This window comes from Genypterus blacodes, unplaced genomic scaffold (assembly GCF_046128005.1).
Source record: "Genypterus blacodes isolate CSIRO-AG114 ecotype Tasmania unplaced genomic scaffold, CSIRO-AGI_Gbla_v1 ptg000093l_1, whole genome shotgun sequence".
Taxonomy (NCBI): domain Eukaryota; kingdom Metazoa; phylum Chordata; class Actinopteri; order Ophidiiformes; family Ophidiidae; genus Genypterus; species Genypterus blacodes.
Window position 1 is genome coordinate 1,127,741 of NW_027466897.1, and position 24,536 is coordinate 1,152,276.

General features: G+C 42.5%; 1 long non-coding RNA gene across 1 annotated transcript; it reads right to left on the reverse strand.

Annotated features, from left to right (window-relative positions):
• Window positions 1-3,287: 3,287 nt before the first annotated feature.
• LOC143007711 (uncharacterized) lies at window positions 3,288-24,536 on the reverse strand. Its single transcript, XR_012964508.1, has 4 exons — window positions 24,137-24,536; window positions 22,484-22,690; window positions 13,630-14,423; window positions 3,288-3,647 (listed from the first exon to the last, which is right to left on the reverse strand). It is a non-coding gene; the product is annotated as an uncharacterized LOC143007711 (long non-coding RNA).

Sequence of the window (24,536 nt, forward strand, 5' to 3'; positions counted from 1 at the left end):
TGTTGACAGGTTGGACAGATCCTTCATGCCTTTGGTGACACTTTGGCCTATTTACTGAAAACTTGGTCTATCAATGTGCAGTTCAGCCCAGATCAGATATTGATCCAGATATAGTAGATTTTACAATGTAAGCTGTGTCAAAGGTCAAATTTCTGACACTGGCTGTACATAGTAGTCTATAGTCCATAGCAGTACAATGAGTCTAGGAAAATGGTGCTCCCACTCAATGTGAAGCTTAAAGGATGCCGATTCAACAGAATGAAAGGGTTTGCACAAATCTCCAATAGTCATGGATAAAGATCCAGATGAAGATCACACAAATGTACCATGATCAATAGTTATACGTCTCTGATTTCAAGGTAATGATAGTAAATGGATTCATACTGAGAAGTCAAATCAAAGTACTGTGCTTAGACTCTAATTAACAATACCTTACCCATATTGTTGTTTTGACATTATTACACATTTACACTGAATGATCAATGACAGTGGGAGTTAATTTTTTGTTGTCTGTTATGTCAGTCTATAGAAGCTCTTCAAACTCATACATTTACTGGGACGCTTTAGGGTCTCATAAAAGTACAGGAAAATGCAGTTGTTAATGTCAAATTGATAAACCATACTTAGAAGTGCCATTCACATAAACCTTCAAAAGCCACGTAAGCTTTCAAACTGTTTCCCTGGCAATCAAAAGCCACTTAGGCCCTGCAAATGGTTTCAAACAAAAGGCATTTGTTCCTGATACTTCTTTCTTTTTTCTACAGAGGACCTTCAAGTATGTAAAAGAACACAGGCATGGCACATGAATCCCTATGCGCTCTCATTAACACACAGAAGACGTCCAACAAAAGGTTGACCTTCACGCCATGTTTTTAAGGGGAACCTGCAGTTTTAAAGTCTTAACGCCAGATAAGCAGTAGTGTGTTTTAATCCTCTCTCTGCTGAGTGGGGCATCTGGCTAAATAAGTGCCTTTTCACCCCTTTTTCTTTGTAGTAGGGATTTCTGTTACAACTGTGCTTCCCTCCGCAGATCCTCACGACCTGAGATCCTCCAATTGTACAGGCACATTGTGACAGGCTTTAAGCTCTCGCTCCAAACAGCCTTCCGCGGCTCAAGCAGCATATTCCTAACCACGGAATCAACCAATCCTTATTTGCAGTGAGTTGAGATTATAAAAGTTCTTTCAATTATTTCCTTTCCCCTGTACATGTTTACAAAGGCTCCTCTTGGTCAGTTATGGTTGAATCTCAAAACCAATTAACTTTTTTCTTCTCACATTCTAACAACACTTCTAACATTATCTTTTCCCCCCTTTTTTAATGCTGCTTGCCAACCAATGTTTCCAAGGCAACAAGGCATCATGGGAGATGCTGCAGGCTTGCCATTTGAGGTAACTCCAGCTCTATGTCCAGGTTAATTACTTATTAAAGATTTAGAAAGTGCACACATACATGGGGAAGATGCGCTCAGACAAGTGTGTGGTTCCCCATAATGAACCTCATTATTCTTTCCATACCTTGCACTCCACTCTCTTGATACAATACAAGCCAGGCTACACCCTATAAATATGCATGCTCTGAATGTTTGACTCCACTGCCTGGCATGGTGGATCTCCAATCAAAGCGGTCTCCATGACACATCTCAGAGATCACAGGAGATGTCAGTGTGTGATGGTTTCTGCGCTTGCTGATTTTGGTGAGGCTGTGATCTCCCTCGGGCAAAAGATCTCTGACTAGTTTCATTCACAGCTGATACGCGAAGCCAGCAGATGATGCAAAGTGGTTTAACTAATGGTCCTTTTCCACCACAGGGCTGAGTCGGACCGAGCCGGCGGCCTGTTTCCTGACACCATCACACTTAAAGCTGAGCTGAAGCGTTAGTTTTTGCGGCTATCCTTCGCAGCAGGGTCGAGCCGTGCTGGTATCGGCCTTCAATGGGGCCATGATGACAGGGCGACGCACTAATTGGGTCAAACATTGCATCATGACAACACTCTTTTTGTGGATTCTACGAGGGCGCAGCAGGAGGTTAACTTCTCTGTTTAACAAACCAACATGAGCCAACCAAGCTTACATTTGACTACACTGAGACCATGAGACTGAGCAGTTATCACCTTCTGCATGACTTATGGAGTCAAGATGAGGAATTCCTTTCATTCGTAAATTATTTGTTACTTTAAATTGCAGCTCTGAACAGTTTGCCCTTTTACATTACAGGGCTGTGAGCTGTACAGCGTGTTGGATGATGAAGGTGCACGGCCCTGATTAATGCAAAACTGCAAAATTAGCATAATGAATCATTTGCCTGTACGGTGAACTAGCATGCAATGTGTAGGTTTAATGCTGCAGTCCAATGAGTTATGCAGAGAATGAGTAAGTGACAGTTAGGAAACCTGTTTTTCCGTGGAGGAAACTAACAAGATCACGGCGCGCTCCATAATACATGCAGAGCCATTCATGGTCGCACCAATGCACCAGTGCACGCTCCTTACTGGAACAAAGCCCATTTCAACACGTAGCAGTCCACTATCTTCCATCTGCATTACAGCCAAAATAATGCAGAGACAATTCCCTCCTCATTCATGGCAAATATGTGAATGCATTATAACTGTGGGAATCTTTAATACCATTCAGAGAATAAATGAGAACACTTGCAGCGGAGCTAACAGCACATCATTTGGAATGGACATAATGAGAAAGTGTGCGGAAAGGCAATTAACATTTAAAAGAGGAGCCCGGCTCGTTGGTAATGACCATGATGCTTTGCCTCTGTATGACTCGGCACACAGCAAATATTTAACAAGCTTCCAGCGGAAATGGATGAATGTAAAGACGTGATGGAAATTTCATGTCCCACAGAGGAAATAACACAACCGCTCTACGTGATGGTTATATCCAACTTTTTAATCTAACAGGGAGAAACGAAAATGCTCCGTCTTTATGATTAAACTGATAATGCTAATACTCGTGATGAAAAAGAATGACTGCAAACCGCACGGACACAAGCTTCAGGTTTGACTAAGGGCAAGGCTAAGTTTCTCATGAAGTTTGGTCTTTTGGATTGCAACAGCTTTGGATCCCCACTGTATTGTGTTTGATGAAATGTGTTCAGATCAGTGACTTTTCAAACAATGTGGGATAGTAAATCAAGCCATGAAGACGAGTAGTTAAGCTGAGGTTGTCAAATATCTTATACATTTCATTCCAATCCATTCTATCTTTGTCTTTAATTTGTCTATTTCATACCAACATTAATCCTCGGTGATTATCTCACTGTGAGCGACTTCCACTTTGTCTGAATTTGCAGAAGCACACTCAAGTTTCCTGCATCTTCGGCACTTTTGGATGAGCATGGAAAAAAGCTAAACGACACTGTCAGAGTAGGGGAGAGGCGGGTGTGTGTGTGTGTGTGTGTGGAGGGGGGGGCGGGTGTATGGATCCAGATCTCCTCCATCCATCATCATTTCCAGCAAGAGCCTCATTCCCAACTAAAGTCAACACAGTGGATTTAGTTCAGCAGCACTAGCAAGAGCTCGAGCCCGGCCCGGCTTTGCTGTCCTTCCCTGCCCCCTTTTGCGAAGGACACTTCCCCGTTCATGACTGGCCAATCAATCAGGGTCCCGCACCGAGAGGGAGCCTCCTCGTCCCTGTCAAAACAAGTGATGGCTCCAGGTTAATGCCAACAGAGTGTCCAGCTCTCGGCAGCTCATCATCGTCCTTGCCTGACAAAAGCTATGGCACAAGATTCAGGAATGGTGCAGCAGCAGAAGGAAAAGACATTTTTCAAAGCATACATTACTTTTTTGATTCGTCAACACACTTTGCTTTCTGAAATCTAGTTGGTTAAAGGTTCCAGCTGATGCATATTAGAAGCTATCTTGCCATGATTGATCCTCCTCTGTGTTTTTGTCTTTGTGCACTCTCTGTGTCACCTGATATGATTTAAACATCTCCCATCTTTTATCGACATATTTCTTATCCATTGTCCTGTGGCAGCGCTTACAAAATTGCTCCTCTACATGAATTATAATGCTCGTTATTCAGATTAGTATACCGACTGTGATGTGGCTGACACAGATTGGCCAAGAGGAGGCGCTAGAGTAGTTACTGAACATTTAACAAACGTTGAATTTCAAACTCTAGTGTGGATATAAAAATACAAACATAAATCCCCAAAATGACTTAACATCGCCATCTGATAATCGAGCACTTTTTCTGTGCAAGAGGCCCGCAGACTGATAACGTGCTTCATTTAGCACCAGGCGGTGTTATAATGGGCCACACTATCAACAGAACACGCTGCTGATAATTTGAGTTTTCTTACTTTTTGTTTGCACAATTTTGGGGAAGAATTGATTATTTTATCAGTAGGCACCAGAGCCTAATGAAGGGATGAGCACAAACTCCATATCTGTCCCACCTTTCCCATGTAGGCAGGAAAAACTCCGTCTGTCAAACAAATGGCATTCTAGAATTTCATTCTCCATAAAAAGGGGCAGGAAATAATTCAATCAAATGATAATTTTCAAAACACAAGCCTTTGCCTTCACCATTCAATGAACCATGGTGACAAAGCTCCGGCTGCATCTCCATATATGTTTGGTCGTGTTTGTCCATTTGTCTGTCTGTTAGCAGTATGTCTCAAAAAGTTACTGGCAGATTTCAATGAAACTTTGTGGTTAAGTTGGTTATGATGCATTCAAGTGCCTGTCAGCCCGATGGTGGGGATGAAATGATCACATTTATCTTTTCTGCCTAAAACCTAAATCATACAATCAAAACTTGTGTCTGCCTGTATGATGGCTCCAATTTGACTGATGATTTATGATTTAATTTTACTGTCATTGTGCAAACACAACAAAGTCACAGTTGTAACTTCACCATCAACGCTCAACATGCACACCATTTGTATGATAACCTCTGTTTTCAGGTGTTTGATGTGTGAGCCTTCCATAGTTCAATGGTTAAAATGACATTTAGTTCCGAAAATAAATACATAACTAAAATGACATTTAGCTGTAATGTCTTGTTTGGCCTGTGACTGTGAAGGATGCTTTTTTGGAGAGAAGGCATGGTGTGTGTGTGAGTGTGTATGTCATGAAGGTAGTGTAATGCTAGAGACAGGAAACAAAGGAACAGTACAAAGTAGGAGTGAGAGCTTTAAGTGCTATTTCTGTCCTTTTTGAATCCAGGTGAGTGATGTCAAGCTGTTGGTTGTCTGCTCTGTTCAGCTTCAGGCACCATTACCCCCCACCCCTCCATCCCCCGTATCACTGCACCCCCCCTACTGTGGGAGGCAAAAGCCTTTGCTAGGAAAGTACAAGTAATTATTTACTAAAATAATCTTCAGCTGCACTAAAGCAAAGCCCGAGCAGATAATATAGGGTTATTTTATTTATCAAACATTTATTTATCGTAGATTTATTTATCCTGTCCTGTGGCTAAAAGCATCACTTGTGCTGTGGCATGTCTTACGATGGCAGTAATCCAACTCCAATTATTAGCTGTTGGTCTCAGACAATGTTCCGCTCTATACTTGCTCCATAGGTTTATACCCTAAAGGTTTCTTGGAATTACCAAAAGATTCTGCTTTCATTTCCCATCCATGAGCCATCAGACCTCTGTTGTGCTCACTGGAAAAGAGAATTATGGTCACATAAGTGCAGCATGTGCATGGTGGTAATAATGAAAAGCAAAGCTGAAATGAGTTTTGGGGAGAAATGTTTTCCTGTTTTTGCTTGGCAGTGCATGTTATACAGGAGCACGAGTGCGATCCAGATAACCTTTACTGCACACCCGACAGGAAATCCTCTTCCATCAGGGGAGCGGGAATGGAAAGCGTGTGTCCCTGTATATTCCCTCATATCCCAGTGAGGACGACTGGACAGAAAGATCTGGGATAAAACAATCCGGGCAGAGATGTAATATTTCCTCAGAATATTTCCTCTACTCTATTGGATCTTTAGCTGTGAATTACAAAGAGAATTTCCTCGCTATCCAGCTTCCATCTGTAAGCGCAAACAACGGCGAGAAGGGTCCATGTCAAGTTTATTTGTTTCACGTTTGTTCTCCTCCCCCCGTGGGTAATAGTTTGCAGAAGTGTCATTGAATAAAACAGACAAACATTTAAGCTGAGAGCTGCTCTGACTGTAAAACAGTCTGTGAAACCGACTTTATCGATTTTTTCATCCTGGGCACACAAACACAGGGTAGAGTACCGTCTTTATCTCGGCCTTCCATCGCTATGGTGACTGATAGGAGCTGCCCCGGGCTAACAGGCCTGTTCTCTACATACATGGACAGTTCACACTAGCTATACATTGTCCTGCCAGCCCCCCTGAGCCAACACTTTACAGTATTTGACAAATGGACTGATGCTATCTGGCTCAACAATACTCTGACTTCAACAAAAAGCAATTCACACGGACATTTCGGTATTTATAAATGTCAACTTAAGTAAAAGCTAAGGTCTCCTGCTGCAAAGGTTTTGTAATTAAAGGTCAGCTTTTGTGATAAAGCTGTTGTTTTTTCATACCGTTCCATTTTCTCACACAGGGGGAAAAGGACCAAAAAACAATCTGAGATTAGACGCAAAGGTCTGCAACACTCAAAAAGCAGGAAAAGGCAGCAACAGATGCTACTGTATGTTAAAATGTTGGAATGATATTTGTGAGGCGGTGATAACAGAGTCTGCACCCAACCTGGCCAATCTGTGTAACATTTGTGAATCCTTCAACAGATGCTATCAGCTCAGATGATGGATGAAGTTTGTTGGGTTCCATCCTGGTTGGAACGGATTTTTGATATCGTTCGCTGAGAGGTTTGTTGTGTTTTCCTAATGGTGTTCCGTTGCCTTCCTTGTTAGATTTCCTCTTCCTCTGTGGTTACATCCCTGTGGACTGCACTGAAGTCGTGCGTACCACTTTACCATATGGTATATACAGTACCATCTTCCCTAGAGCTGCTTTATTGCTCCACTGGACTCCACTGTACACTACCTGGATGTGTTGTGACAGTTATGCCTTAAGTTACAGGCAAAGTTAATCATTACGACAACGACAAATAAGCAATTATCCTAATTGTGTACTTGCGTATCACTGTTCGCAGACACGTATTGGAGCACTTCACTGATAATGACCTTCCGAGTAGATTTACATCGTCTTGGGGTTTGTGTGAAATCTCATCTGCTGCCCATCAAGCTTTTCCCCTGGACGTCTCGGGAGCTGTCAGCCGCTCGGCAGACAGCACCAGAGGGAGGAACGTCTCCATTTGTGAGAGGAGAACGTGTGCGGCATCGAAACAAATAAATAAAGTCAGAGGAGCCCGGTGACCGTCACATCAGACACCTGATTTCACTGCGGTGACAGCACAACAAGGCCTTTTAGCTAGCCACAGTCAGACATCCAGAGCCACGCTAATGCATGAGCAGCAGAGTCTCTAAGGTAAATCTGCCTTTAGCCCCTGACTGTGACCTAAATGTAAAGAAACAAAAAGCTCCCAGCTGACTGCACATATTACACACGACTCTCCGCTTAAATTAGCTTTTAAATGATTTCACTCTTTGGCACATCAACGTGTCAAATCTACCCTTTGTTTTTTCCGCGCTTCAGTCAACTCACTCCTTCGCGGTAATTGAACTCTCCTGCGCTTTGACATGAAATTAGTGTCTGTTAAGCGCAGCAATTAAAGCCTGAGGTGCATTGATTGTAGCCTACATGTGTATTTTCATCTGACATCAAACGACTTAATCATATCGTGTTTTCCTCTTCGGAATTATAATGAGCGAGATCAATACTGATAATACAGTACAGGTAACTACCACAGCGTATGCATGTGTTATTGAGGCAGACAGTGAGTGGCATCTGCTGCTGCTGAGCTGACAGCCTGCAATGACGCTTCTCGGCTCTATCATATTGCATTTTCTGACTCTGGCACGAGGGAGGAGGCAAGTTGTTTTTGTTCGTCAGTACTTTTACATTTGCAGTAAGTATTTCCCCTTACTGCCAAACAAAACTAATGCAAGGAATCAATAGGATTCCTCTGTTCTCTGAGATGTTACGCCCAGAGAAAAACACATAGTTTCATTCTTCAATTTGTTCTGATTCATCGCAGTTTAATCAAACTATTAAAGTGCTTGTATACAGACTGACTGGTTACTAAGACTAGATCAACATCGTCCAGTGAAACAGGTCCTGCAATTGGGGAGTGGATGGGGAGGAGTAAAGGAGGTAACAAAATAAATGGTTGCTGAAAAGCTAGTTTTATATTTATGGGCAATGCACTCTGCACAACTACGCCCGGTTTTGTTATTAATTCCATCGAAAAGACTCTGATTAATCATAATATTCATGAGGCTGCGGTGACAGAACGAGTGTGACCTTGACTCCGGTTCTCAATGTGCTTATGAAAGCCCTTGAGTCAGAGAATATCAAAGGGGACACGGTCCTGGAGATCTGTGGCAGAGACATCTCCCGCATCCGTCACAAACCCCGGGGGCTAAAGCAACACTAGGACAGTCTGTGCTGCACTCTGGCTAAAATGTCAGAGTCTTAACTTTAGGTTTGGGTCACATCCTAGAACACTGAAGCAGGCAAATACACCAGAACACAACATTATGACACACATCTCAATCTAAAGTACCAATCATAATAACCTCATCCGACTCCTCAAAGATGATTAAACTGTTGACACACTTGAAAATGGATATAAGAGGGTATCGCTTGGTACTTTTCATGTCATGTGCCACAACGTCAGTGTGTCTAAAGCCTCCCTAGAGATAACAGTGATCTCACCTTGTCACACCTCGCGAGATGCTGGAGTAAAATCTTAGATGTTGTCAGTGTCAGAATTTACAATATCAATTTTCATGCACTTCAGCTTGTGAATGACTGTGAGTGACGAATGTGTGGATCAGCATGTCGAGCTGAAGAGACCATGCAGGTGGAAACACATCATGGTCTTGTGAACCATCTGCTCTGATCTTCAGACATGGTTTGTTTGACCGAAGATTTCATCATGATTCTTAACTTACTTCCAAAATTCTACTACTTAAGGTTTATACATCAATGAATCGAGACGATATTAAAATAAGATAAAACTCACAAGATAGCTCTAATTTAAATTTGTGAACATAAATCTAATGTGTAAGTAACCTCACCTTCCATTTCACTATAACTGAACAATGTGTGATTTGCTGTATCCATCCCATTAAACCAGGAAAAGTTCATATCTTTCCGCACATTACCTGTGTCACTTGGTTCTTTTCCATTTTTCACCCATTATGCTGCAGCTGAAATAGAGCACTCTTAGTTTCAGGGTTAATTTGAGTGGCCACTCTTAAAAGAACAAGTGCCCCCAGTCTGGCCCCTGTGGATTAAATGGCCCAGAACCCCCACAGCACCACTTTGGCACCTAAACTGAGACGCAGGAGAATAGACATCCTGATTAAATTGCTCTTCTTCTGCTGTTTTTCTCAATAAGCTGCATGCAAGCTTGACATTTCTGAAATAAACGTTTCAAAAGAGTATTTTTGACATGTGGGTCCCGGCAGATTTAAGGCTACAGGACCACAGGCCGCTTTGATGAGCGAGCGGAACAGAAGAGAGACTGTCACACTCACTCTCACCCTCTTACTGTCATGTTTCTTCTCAAACTTTCTCTCCAATACCTAGCACTCCTTCTGATTCTTCTCTCTCTCCATCTGGTCGCCCCATGGGAGATTGTTTTTCTTCTGCACTTGCTCTCCGTGAGCAGCTTTCACTGAAACAACTCCCACGTTTGAACATCTCATCCATACAGGCCGTTCTGCACTTCTGGGTTGGCGCTCATTTTACTGAATTACCTGCACACATTTCTGTCAATAAATAAGTGTTGTATTTTTTGCAAATGTGTGCCAAAAAAGTCAATGTACTTACTGCCATAGACTAACCAGAAATAGATTCCAATAAACTACAACGTGCCAATTTTAAAGACAAGACAAGACAACAAACGACTGGAAAATGTTACATGACATTACTTGATAAACAGCAAATTCAGATTCAAGTTTCCAACATGGGCCTTCCTGACATGTAGCTTAAGTGAATGGGCTTAGGCGAAATTGCCCTTAGGTTAAAACGCTGTATCATCTTGCCCTTGTATGATGTAATTTGTAATCATCTACAAAACATTCCAAAAATGATGAGCTTGGTCATCACAAGCAGCAGGCATAGCAACAGCTCCAACACCACCAGCTGCACCACAGTGGATCAGATCCGACCCGGCTTGCTCTGTATATGTGGTGTAGTTCAGCTGTACAGTTTGTTTGTTGTTTTTGCTTTACTGGCTATTTGCGTCTGACAGTGTAACATTAAGAATGTTTTTCAAAGAGAATATCACTCATCCCGGCTGTATCATCTATTCTGCAGCGCCTCCCGATTCTGTCAATTTCTAGCACTCCAAGGGAGACACCTGATGACCAGATAGTCCAGCTCAGCCTTTCTTGACGTCCACGTTGTGCAGCGCCAGCATTGGCTGTCAGGAACATTTAACAACGAATTTGCATTATTTATGAGGCTACCTATAAAATGCTTTCCTTAATTATGTTTCAGATTTCTCTGCTCTTGCTTTTCCAGTTAAAACATCTGAGAAATACACGCCTAACACAGCGTTTGTAGGAAAGGGAGCTGGGTGTCGTAACAAATTGAGTTGTGTCACCGTCGCTGATTGATCGTGTTTACCTCAACCATCTCGCACCTCACATTACGGATAAACGAGTTTTAACCAATTTACAACACTTAAAGCTCTATTGTTTCCTTGGTTACTTTTTCGTCCAATCACAAAGCACAACGGCTGCCGCTTCCCCCCCAACACTCAGCCTGTAAGTGGCAGATTAAGTTAGGGCACTTGGATAGATCCATTCTAAACAGCCTGAGGTTACACTAAAACAAGCAAAATAAGGCAGGAACTAAATTACCTCTGTTTGTGGCTGTGAATGATATCAGTCACTTTGATACAGTACATCCCCCTGACTCTTTAGAAACATTAGGCTTATTCTGGCCAATTTCACAAAGTATCTTAACTACTTTGTGGATAATCCAACAAAGTCCAGTTTTTACATTTGTGGAGATTTACTTCTGTAATTCACTGACACAGAGAAAATAGATTAGGTCTTCATGGTCGTTTCATATAAACACCAAAATTCGGCAGAAACTATCATTGTCCTCAAGTTTTGAATATTCTAAGCAGAAAAGCATCTTTTGTGTGGAATGCAAGGATTTCTGCTTCTGAAAGTAAACTCTAACAAGCAGAAAGACAGAGTTCTGTTCAGAGCCTCTTCAGACTGGATCTCATTGCCAACTCATTAGAATCATTATTCCTAGAAACAACAGTGTCTCCATTTTGAGCCTTTGTTTGGTTTCCCTCGGTTACTTCAGGTTATGCTGTTGGGGAGACAGTTTTAGCTTCCTTCCTTCCTTCCTTCCTTCCTTCCCTTTTATCCACAGGGGTCATTAGGGTTTAAGAGTTAAAAAATCCTATATAAACCTATATAATTTCAAATGACAGAATAAAACAAAATGCATACCACAGTCCTGTCCAGTTCTAAATTATTGAACTATGCTCCTGAGTTTACAAAGTATACAATGTATTTAAGATTTAATAAATGCCAACGGTGTTTTGGTGAATAATGTCATCTTATCAGTTGTTTTCTTCGCTGTCTGCTGTTTGCCATTTAAAGGTGCCATTTAGTTTCTGTCACTGTGAAAATGTCCCTGGCAGGAGCGAAGTAAAGCAAAGCTGAGGCGGCAACAAACTGCTTGTACGAGATCTGATCTGAAAATGAGGTGAGCTGGCAAAATATGCAGTACTTTCTGAATAAAAATATGCCCCCGAAAAACCCAAACAAACAAGTGTTTATGTGCTGTGGTTTATACTGCAGTGTGTGCGAGTGTGTGTTAAGACAGTAATGCTCAGAGAGAAAACAAATGAGTGAATATTCCACCATAACAACATTTGGTTGTAGATCCCTGACGTAGGCCTGAGTATCGCCTTCTTTCCAAAATGCAAAGAAGTAATCAGCAGCTCCTTCAGCATCTGGCACGATGATTCATTGGATCATTGCATCCTCAACCTAGCTTTTAATGTATTTAATTAAGTGGATTCTATTTACAAACCGATTCGTTTTTTGGTGGGTGGCAGCTGGGCGGATGTTTGGTTTCATGTGACATTCAGGGTGATCCCATCAAAATGCAACAAATCCTCAGCTTATGAGAGGGAGAGAGACACAGGTATTTAATTATGAATGAGAAATCTCAAAATATTTGCACTGCACAGGCTGTTCAAGAGTTGAAAGCAAGTCATTTAGATCATATGTAACTATAATACACTTTTGCATTTTGAACAAATGAACCCTACAAAACTATAAATAAGAGAGTGTGTTTTACTCTGCTGGAGGGAAAATTCAAATTCATCCAAGATTCCAAAAAGGTCAAATAAAAAGCAGAAGAGTATATCATAGTAAAGAAAAATATTCATGTAATTTTGTGGCCAGTAGGAGGGGTTTGTAACAAAGACTAGATCCACACACATATTTCTTTTCAGATCGATTAAAAGGTAATTTGCAGTACGGGATAGTAACAATGATACTCATGGCACTACTCAATTTCAACTATTTTCCATAAGAAACTGTAAAAAAAAAAAAAAATTCTGTACAAGAGACGGCTGAAAAATATGCCTGCGCGTGATTTATCTGTGATTATTTATCATTTTGCAGAGATGTGTAAGGGAGCTCAGCAGATGTCAGGCTGCATCTGCTCTGTCAGCGTGGCGTTGGCTTTGACGGCGAGGCCACTTCACTCTCGTTGAAGCTCCATCACAGGAAACAACTGCGAGCCCCTTCTTCCCAAGATGGCGCTGCACACGCACGCACACTCCCAAATGACAGGATCTGAGAAGCGCCGCGTACAAAGGCGACGCGAGAGACGCACGGATCCACTGTGAGAGTGGGTGGTGTGATTCTGCACAGAGGAGACGGGGCCCCAGAGAGAGGAGGGAACGTGAGGAACAGACGAGATGGAGGAAATGGACAGAGCGAGAGAGAGACAGAGAGAGAGACAGAGAGAGAGAGAGAGAGATGTGGGAGATCTAAAATAAGAGTGACATTGTCTCCAGACAGCACTCATTATTTCTCTATTCTGTGAGCTCAGGGCCGAAGCGACATGGCTGAAATACAACTTCACAACAGATCTGACAGTGGGAGCAGAGATGAGACGGTGGATTTACTGTGCCATACAGTATCACCATAATATTCAACCCCTGTCATCATAAATCACAGTGTAGCATCCACGGCATAAATCCCACAACTTATTTCCAGAGCAGAGATATTTCCTGTTTGTTTTAAAGGGAGAAGGGAGCCGAGATAAAGGGCGTTTGATTTAGCTCAGCTTAGATCAAACACAATGCAACAAACGGCGGAGCAGAGTTGAGATGATGTTCCTCATGATTTCACGACCATCACAGCAAAGAGTTTACAACATCAGTGCCAACAAAGCATAACATCCCACTGATTATATAGACCTTTAACGTCGAGCCACAGAAACACATTCCCAACAATTAAGTTTAGATTGAAGATACTGTAAAGACATTTTGACTCACAGGCTGGGGGTCCTGGGTTTGTCCCTCGTCCTTTTCTTCTGGAATTTGCACGTTCTCCCCTCAATGCTCCTGCCATCTCCCTTGAACAAGGCACCAATCTCTTTAGGTCTGGAGTTGGTCTATGTGTGTCTCGATACCTCAGATGGGTCAAATGCAGAGAGCGGATTTCCCCACGGGGCTCAATAAACTAAAAGCACAGCTGTGATAAAAATTAATGATGGCTCCGTTCCATTTAGCTGTGCCAGTGACCCAGCATGCACAACCAGAACCCTGCCCCTGCAGCAACTAAATGGAATGCAGCCAGTATGAGCATTTTTGTTACACCTGTGCTTCTGATGCAATGAAACTTCAAAGTATCTGTCACAACAAGGATCAAATGGCAAATGTGACACAATTATCTGCTCTTTCCAAAGGGGCTTAGTCATTTTTCTTGTGGGGAAACCATGAATGTACAGTCGAGTGAAAATGCCAATCATCTGCACAGCATACAATAAGATTGCAGGGCAGATTTCTAAATGTATTTTCATCTCTCATGGGCAGCAATTAAATGGAAATGAGGTGAAAAATTTATTTGAGTTCCCTGTGAAAACACTTGAACCTTGCTTGAGAAGTTGACTGAATGCTCCTTTGGTTTGGTGTCTCATCAAACTGCACCTAACATTACGTAAGAGCACAGAACAGTTTAGTTGCTGTGCTGCTGTGCTGCTGTGCTGGCGAGACGCTCCGGGGTCTGAAATCTGACAGCTGGCCGCCAAAAAAGCACCGCGATCAGCAGCTGCATGTGAGGAAGCAACCTAGAAGACACACAACAAACAAACACGGATGTCGTGAAAATGATAATGTTAATCTGACAGCTGCTTGCATAAAAAGGCTGTTCGGCAGCCAACTGCTGTTATACTGTCACTATACTTCATTATTGTAATGGATGACTGTACAACAATGACTTAAATGCATCAATGTCACAACAGTAGGACAACAAAATGCAAAAAAAAAGAAGAAGAAGAAACTGTCTTGACAAATGTAAAACACAAAAAAATGACATCTGCCCCTTTTCAAAATGGGGGAAAACAAAGTGAAGTATGAAGATGTTGTGGGACAGTGAGTGTTTCTGTGCCACTCCACGCTGTTTACAATCCACCAGGAAGGTGTTGCAGGAAGGTAAGAAGCACAGAAGGAGCCGGTACGATCACCCTCTAAATCAGGGCAGGAAGGAAGATTTTTATCATTTTATTTGACGTGTTGCTCCAACAGCAGCAGAATACGGAATGAACCCAGACACAAGTGGAGCTCAGTGTGCTGGAGAATCACGGGCGCCACAGAGAAGGGGTCTAGACGACAAACGAGCCAAGAATCATCACACGCCGGGAACTTTCAAGTATGTGTTTGGGCCTTTTTTTCTTGTCTCATTGGCAGATTTAAGGTTGATGAAGTGTTTGTCTCGACATGCATAGACTCCTGTCACATCAGGGTTCAGTATGTGGAGAGAGACACAAAATGGAGGACGAGGAAGCAGTTTAATTTCAGTCCTTGGTACCGAGACGTTAGCTTTTTGCTTGGGTCTGTTTGTTTTATTAAAGCAAGATGAGTCAAAAGGTTATTGACGGATTTTTAACACATTTTGTGGAGAAGGGGATCACAGGCCAAACAAACAAATGATTCAATTTTGAGGTGGATAACTGAATTAATCAGTTCATTCTTTTGGCCACGTACTTATGTGTTCTGAATATTTTCAGCAACAAATACCATTCAATCTGTCCAACCCTGAGAAGATGACATTTCTGTAACCTAGAGGAACACGATAAGACACAGACAATTCCTTTTGTTCCAAGGATTTGTTCTTAACCAATGAATCAACAATAATGCGGGAAAAATACAGAACGTTCTGGAGGACGGAAATGCATTTTCAGACGAGGAGCGCTCACAAACATGCAGCAAACCACCATCACCTACATCAGATTGTGTCTATTCAGTAAAATACAAACTGTTTTGACGCACTGTATCTTGAAACGCCACAGAGCTAAATCCAGAACACTTAGCCATTATCGACTAACTGATTCCCATTCACAAATACCATCTAAGTTACAGTCAAGTTACTGTACGAAGGTTTTGAAACCCAGTGAGTCAGATTATAAATGTCACATATACTTAGACTCTGTGTGTGTTATGGCAAAAGTGTTTGACCTTGGTGGAGGTTTATGCTCCTGGGGAGTTTTCCTGTTGACAAATAACATAGAAGGCATCAAAATGGATTCAGTGCAGCTGTAAATTAAGAAGGAATTCTTGAGTTTAAAGTGCTGGAAACAAAAAGGGTTTGTCTGGGTTTTAGAGCCTCCACACCTAATTTTAGCTCCATTGATTCAAACTGGTGTTGACGACACCAAGGAGCCTGTGTGTCTGAGGTTAAATCGTTTCCCGTGATGACATGAATAAGTAAGTAAAACAAATCCGTCCACAAGAAGTGAGCGGCTGTATTAATCAACTAAATGCCTGCGTGTGAGTCGGCCTTTAAATCCCAGCTGTCCCTGGGGAAGAGCGGGCTGTTAATATTTAACACGTACACGTGTAGTGTCACAAATCAATCTGTCATACAAATTAGCTCAAATTAATTCAATTGGTGGTCAAAAAGCCATCGCATTAACACAAAGTGCTGACATCGGCTCTTCTGAGATTTATAGAGTGTTTGATGTTGTCAGGCACAAACAAAACACAAAGTCAAACCATTGTTTTCCCATTTTCTTCCTCTTTTAACGAAGATGAGATTGGAGAGTCGTTCTGTGGTTTGTTAAGTTTAATATGTATCTCTCCCTCCCTCCCACCCTCTCTCTCTCTCGCTCTCTTTCTTTCTCTCTCTCTCTCTCTCTCTCTCCCTCTCTCTCTCCCTCTCTCTCTCTCTCTCCCTTCGACCAGGCCAGGCCGGGTGTTAAACAGATATTTCTATCCAGCGCCAAGGTGGCAGCGCATCATAAATATGTATGTAGCTGAAGCGCTCATGGAAAGCAATAAGACATCATCATCACAGAGATCACGCTGCTGTCACTCCCCTCTGCAGGGCCCATTAATAAACACTGACAATCAGAGCCCTTGACCTGCCCCTGCCACCTGGGGGGTGAGGGAGAGGAGCGACACCATCCCCCCCCCGACGCCCCAGACCAACACTTAAGACGGTTTATCTCTTGACTTCTTTCAATTTGTGACCAGGGAGGAGGAAAACTGAGCAACAATTTCTAGCAGAGGAATAGCAGGTCTTCCTCCTAGAGTTTGTAAAAATTCACTTCAGACATTGTAAAGTATAAATATAAAAACACATAAAACATATAGGCTGGGATATACTGTGTGTGACAGAAAACACACACTGTGTCCTATCAGAGCCGTTTTAAGTCAAGATTAGTTCAATTAAATAGATCTGATCATTTGTTAGAATTATGTCGACAAACAATCAGTGGCATCCGTGATATTGGACGTGATAGATGCACACAGCTGGTCCAGGGTTTAGACAGCTCCCAATTTCATTACAATTGCTCACTGTGGCAGCAGAGAAGCCATATATCAGGATTAACGTCACCAAACAGAATCAGAAAACTAAGAACTCAGAAATATATTTCCCTAATTCTGTAATAAACGACACTGGCCTGAAATACCAAAGGCGAGCTGCTGCCATGTAAAGACACACGTGTGAAAAATGTAGATACAGCAATAGGAGTATTTCTGCACTTATTTGTTCATGGTGACAGATACTTAGGCGAGCAAACAGGCACATCCCCACAAGTCCGTAGCAGCATTTCAAAATGAATTTCCATTCAAGGACCACAAACGTCTCTCCGTGTTTAAACAAATAGTGTTTGTGGAGCGACGGGGAGGATTGTGCCTGCAGGTAGCAGAGGCCGTGGTGGATGAATAGGAAGCTGTCACACCTGAGCGTCCCTCCTCTGCCTGTCTGTGAGGATTAACCTTCCTTTATCCCTGACTACACTCAGAGAGCCACCACGGCGAACCCGCTGCCCGGGAGCACCGGTGGCCCGTCCTCAGGCCTCCACCTTGACTCATCTTCGTGAAACGGTTCATTGGCGTTTCAGTGTCTCGGAAGCTGTGTCTGACTTTTAATAGCTTTTTACTTGTTATTTCAGGGAAGGAGGTAACAACATAAACATGCTCCTCTTGGTTTGCGAAAATGCATGTGTTTGCTTATTACTGTAAGTAGATCTGCCATAGGGTAGTGAGGCGTGTCACATGATGATTTGTTGCAGCACTGAGGGAGCCTCGTGGCCGCCTCGCAGCCTGGCCCCAAGCTAATGGAAGAGCCCAGTAACTGCTTGGTATAAGAGCATAAAACAGCGCAGCCACAAGGGAGCAGCTTGTCACACTATTGAACATGCCTCAGCTTTTACACCATCCAGTATGACGATATGATGATTCATCTTCAATCAATTTTTGGGGGGCGTGTCAGCAGCAGGGCCTTCGCTAAATCATTATGGGGGGAGGGGCTCCATCTTTGTTTCACGCTGAGCCCGTTCGCCCCCCTGGTGGAAAACATATTGATTACACTGTGGCTGCAAAAATGGCTCTAACTTTAAACTTAAAATAACAAGGAAGCTAAAAACAACTAAATTAAACTTTGACTGTTGGAAATCTATAAATTCCTATCATAAGTAAGAATAAAAAATATAATATTTTGTTTGTTTTCTGTCATTTTCTCCGCAGGTTTGGCTTGTTAATGTGTTTTTGCAGAATTGTGATTGAAAGTCAGGTGAACACAATAAATGCTATTAAATCAGCCTGCGTATATCATAGTGCACCAGGCAACACCTACATGTATATCTGAGCTGCATAAAACCCATGTACCCGTAGTAAAATTATATGGGACTGTAAATCAATGTAAATCTTCGCACAGTTTGTAATTCAGAAGTGTTGCTGTGATGGCCGTGATGAAGATGTCTGCAGAGATGCTGCGGTTTGCTGACTCACACAAAAGTGCTCTGGCCGTACAGCATGAGGTCCAGCACCAATCAGCAACATTTATGCAATCAGAGGAGCGGAGGCGTGCAAAAATATTCCTACCTCATGATTAATATCTCCCAATGGCAATTAAAAGTCAGTAACATTCACCATGTCAGAGGGATATTTTTTATGTTTTGTATCTAGGTTGAGGATTTGAGTTCAAGCCTTGACAGCTGCGTTAGAAACTGTCAAATTAAGATGCATCCTGGTGAGATACAGTGACACTGAGATGTTCTTTATAATATATGAACCGGCCGCTTATATGGAGAGAATCCTGGTGGTACCACCAGTCTTTCGTCTTTCAGCTCAACTCCGCTCCCTGGCCTATTAAGCTCTGATTTATGGCTTCATAACTGTAATTGGTGAAGGGCAGCTGCTCCGTTGCACGATTCAACCTCGTTTCCAGGGCGTCAACTGCATCACCTGCTGTTCCGCATGGAACTCGACATCACAGGTAGCAGGCTCCTGATAAATAACACCGGCTTTATCGTAGCTGCAGAGATCATCCGGATTGAAGGCACAAATCACCACTCAGTCTTTCTTTATTTTGTGTCATCTATCAAATACGGACCCTGGACCCCCCTGTGTCAACTCTAAGATTTAGAGAAGTAATTAATAAGATCACTGTATGCATCCTAAAAGGAGGAGCGGGATAGAGGGGATGGCTGCCTGTAGAGTGCTGTCATACTCACACACACACCTACATTAAGGAATAACTGATAAGACCTTGTTTGTGAAGTTGGCTTTACCTTGCAAACTGCTGGCAATTTAGCAGCCCGTCTGCTTTAAAACACTCCTTGTTTTGCATTTCAAATGCAATCATGGATAATTCTGCCACATTTTATATGAGTGACAGCATGAAGGTGAAGTAATGACTGCAAAAGAGCAGTTCATCACGTTGTCATTTCATATTCCAAATGAAAGATGACATCAAGGGATCCAGTTTGTGCCAGTAGAAACTTTAAGCATATTGACTGTATTGGAGGGGAGGCAGTTCATGAGCAGTCTTAGGCTCCACTAAAGGTTTAGAAATTAAGGATGAAGTGTCTAAGCAAGCCAAATGTCATTTAAAGAGGGAGCTAGTACCTCCAAACCCAGTTAAAGTGATTTAGATGAAGCAAGTGCTTTCATTTTGCTTGTTCTATGCACCAGGTAGGTTAATGAATATGGCAGCAGAGTGCAGTTCAGCCAAAAACTGTTCTCTTCCATTGAGGGAGGAACAAATGCGTGTTGTTGTGCATCCTCTTTAAATGATGTTGTTTGGAGATCTTTATCCATTTGTATTCATTTTGGAGCAGCAAACCACCACCAGTGGAGTGTGTTCTCATGACAGGGAAGGAGTTAATGGTTCAATTACACTGGTAAGATGCAGCAAATACGCCTGCATATGTAAAATTCCTTACTGTCACTTTAAACTGGATTGATGCTTCTGCAAAGCTACGCATAAATGTCTCTACGTCTGAAGGGTTGTATGGGAAAATTTACAGGTGCACATCGCTCTGCACGCCTGCCAAGTCTCCTCAACGTGTCGTGGTTCAAACCAGACGTAAAAGCAGACAGCACAGAGGGGGAAACGATGAAATGGAGCAGATGAAGTCACCGGGGAAGTTTCCTATTTCGGATTTCATCTGTGGTTTCTGTACATTCTGGTTTAGTAAACGTGACACTGCCTCCCAGTGGACACGTACATGTCAACGAAAGACACCTGCACATCTTCACTTGACATGCACAACCTTTAAAATCAACAAGCTCGGTACAAACTTCCATCTACTGCCAGCTGGTTGGTTTGCGACCCTTTGCAGACGCCTCAAAGAGATAATCGAGCGGTTAAACCAACATAGAAACCAGGTCATAAGTACAGCTCATTGTAAACTACAGAACTCTTGGTTAACCATCAAACTCTCTCGTTCCAAAGGTCTTATGCAGCTCCATTGATGATCTAACGCATTAGAGGGATGCTGTGACTTCCAAATATATCTAAAATGAAGTCCTTATTGTGCATTTTGCTAATGCCTTTCACCTTTGAAACATCTCAGCTTTAAATGGCAAAGTGCTCGGCAGCGAAATAAAACTCATGACAACATCAATTTTCAGGTGACTAACTGCAATTATGCATTTAGTCCCCGAAAAATGATTAATTACAAAATTTAACGGCATGTTTAAAACATGTAACCTGGATAATATGTTCTCAAATAAATCAGTCCATATAAAAGTGCTGAAAGTATTAAAATGTGAAGAGTCGACTCTACTGACTCCAGCAAAACGGATGCATTATGTGCGGCTGTTGATGTGTTTAGGCCAGACAACATAATTAATCACTGCAGATAGGCTGACAGTTACAACGGCTCCAAACCCAAACAGGATAACAGAGATGTGGAATGATACTTTTTCCCCAGCATTCTGGAGACATTTTGACAGAAGTTACTGATCACTGACAGAATGATATTGGCACACGAAAACTCATCCTGCCTCATCCTGCCTTTCCACACACAGTTCATATTTCCATCAGCAAAAAACTCAACAAAGATGAAGCGTAAATTTGTGTCAAAAACTAGAACATACTTCATCTTGTTTACGTAACAGCGTTGTATTTTCTGTCCTGGTAAATATGTTTTATTTCTCAGTTTGTAACTCGAGCCGTAATGTCACAGCAGCGTGATTCTAACTGGGTCAGGCGTCATGGAAGACTAAATGACAAACAGGTCTGTGCAGCGTTTATGTTCTGTGGAATAAGGTGTGTGTGTGTGTGTGTTGGGGGGGGGCGGGAGTCTAAAGAGCTTCTGGAATGTAATACATCTTATCTATTGATTCCTGGGCATCGGAGCCTTGTGTTTAAACAATAATTGATTTCTTTCCTCACTGCGTTTCTGGATTCATTGATTTGAAGACATCAGCAGCTGCTATTGTACAATACTAATCTGTTTGCGGGGGAGGGGGGGTGTTCAAAATGTCATTATGAGTAAAAATACAAATATAAATGGAAGAAAAAGTAGTTTGAAACCTGTGTTTGATGAAGCAAACAAGTCAAGGGGTTATTTGCAGATAATTCAAAATCTGATTCACACTTTAGAAATCATTTTGACGTCTGTCTCTTGACCCGTTTACCCTCATAGGCTGATCAGCGGGGCAGTTTATGGTGGCGAGAAGCCGGAAATAACTGCATGAGTCAGACGGTAATGAACATGATGATGGGGTCATTTAAAATCATCTCTCCCCAGCCTCCACTGTTCTGATCTGAGCATGTGACGAGGTCAGAGCTTAAACACCAAGAATAACTCTGTTCTGACTTTCCATTGACATAATCACAAATGGCTCCTCTCCTGTCTGACTGACTGAGCTCCATCAAACTAAATTAAACTATTTCAAAAGGGCAGCAAATGTCTCTAAACACAGACGTCCAAGTCACAAATCCTCAGATAAAACTGACGGTGTATTTGTAACCCAGAGAGGCTGTCCTGTCCGTGCAATTGACAGCATTGCTCCAGCACTCAAATGCATTAAAATGACTTATGCTTTCTGTCAGGAAGTAGTGTGAGATGGTTATAGTGCAGCAGAGTGACAGAGTGGACAGGCTGGTGGATGGATGTGTCTTAACTTATGAGTCAAAAGATTCTCAGTCGGGAGCAGAACATATGAGCAGAAGAGTGTGAGGCTACAGGAGTGAGTGCATTACAGCTATCACACACAGATGGAGTCATACGTGAACAACAGTGAGAGAGAGAGAGAGAGAGAGAGAGAGAGAGAGAGAGAGAGAGAGAGAGAGAGAGAGAGAGAGAGAGAGAGAGAGAGAGAGAGAGGATGATTTAGCATCGTGCTACTGCATCCTGCTACATCTCATTTCCAAAGAAGCCTGACTCACCGGATGTGGACCACTGCCACGACAATCATACTGGCCGACTGCTGCATTGTGTTTCCGTCTGTTCTCCTTCTGCTCTCTGTGTGCTGCTGCTGCTGCTCCCTCAGTCTTTACGGGGAAACAGCGACACATGCTCCAGGGAACAGGCTCCACGCTTAAGATGGATGATGTTAAGAGAGATTCTTTGGACTGGTCCGAAGCAACTTTCGTCTGTTGACAAAATGGATGTTCTTGGATGTTTGCTGAGGGGTTTTGGTAGGAGTGTAATTAGGCAAGCATATAATGTTCCACAATAATCTGCTTAATTAACAACAATTAACTTAACATTTTGTAATTGTAATGTAACTTATTGTACCACTAGTTCGGTTAGAATTTGTTAGAATTAATCTTTATGACATCCCAATAAGAAACCATAAATGATGTTCTCTGAAAAATAATAATTGTCCCTGTAGCGCCTCCTGCTGATGGGGAAATGTAAACCCCCGAAAAAGCCCATCTTTAACCACATGGGGGGATGACTATCTCAACTGTCAATCACGTCTCTCAGGTGGGAGGAGTTGTGGAAGCAGGACTGGGGGTGCAGCAGGTTGGCAGTGAGGAAGAGGAGGGAATGGAGCAAACTAATCACGATGCAAGTTCGAAAAGAATCGCAATCCCGAATACATTTTCATGTATCACTGGATGAAGATGGGTTCGGAAGAAATGTTGGTCCTCCGCTGTCATAGCATGAACGCTGTAAGTGGATCTACAAAGAGGTCTGAAAATGCAATGCTAATTAGTTACTGGGATATTCAGAGTTGATTTGGCAGCACAAATAGGCTCTGAAGTAATGGAATTCAACACAGGCCTAATGTGTAATGATTCAGTTTTAGAGGAACAATTACTCTGAATCTATCCTGACATTTAAACTGGCAAACACATAGATGTGAGATAAACACTGCAACAAATACTTAGTTTGATTGGTTGTTTAATACACATTGGATACATTAAAGGGAGTTTTATGACAAACTATTATAATGTGAAATAACGGCTTTACAGTCAAATGCGACCGTCCCTGTGCTGTGTTTTATGAAATCCTACATATCTGTTGTGAATTTGAGAGCAAGGTCTCTTTTCCTTTGGGAGGCTCTAATGGCAGGTTTCCATACAGCCTGGGCTGTGACGCCTGCATCCCTCAAGCAGCTGGGGATTGGAACCTGCTAATTCAGTGGGGACCAGATGCATAAGAATTCTGCAGAGTGAGAAGTCAACAACGACCTACTGTTAGCAAAGCAAGTCACTCGTGGAATGAGCCAGAAGGACGCGCCTCATTGTGCCAACAAACACCATTAAAGTGCAGAAAGCAGTTGGTGCACTATAATTCAGACAAGCTGTCAGGTCAACAAGTCAACAAAGAGCAGGAGCAAAAGAAATACTTCCGTGCAACATATTTCTGCTAAAACTGTTCTTATAAATGCACCCTTCGCTCAGCCTGTGTTTGTTAACACAGCCTTCTTTCTTTCTGGTGTTAAAGGCTTTTTCTCTGTATACTTTAGTTGTGCCTGTCGTGTCATTTGCTGGGATTGAAACCTTCATTCAGACTGTGCACTTGTGGGGGGGCTGTGGTCAATCAAATCTGTAACAAGCTGGAACAGACAAACTGACAATCACACCTACCTCATGCAGAGAGAAAGTGAAAGTGTGGACTGTTATCCCTGTTGATATAGCCAAGGCTGAGGGTGGAAAGCTGGCAGAGGGGTCGAGACTTTGGGCTCCTACTGGTGGGTTATGGCACATGCGTGAACACACATTATGGCCTTCCATGGAACCCTGGAGTCCTGCAGCTGGAAAGAGGCGGCTGGCAAAATTGTAACATTGAATGAAACACAAACCCGTCAAGAACAGGTGCAGACATGGCTACTTTCTGCATCTTTTTTGTCTTATGCATCATCTTTTATTGCTACAGCTTTACTTCCTTTTCTATCTGCTTTTATCTGCCATTTGGGGAGAGGTTGAGTTTTGGCTTGCTGTGTGGGCCTGTAGAGCGTTTATGTGCTATTGAGCGCTACAAATAAAC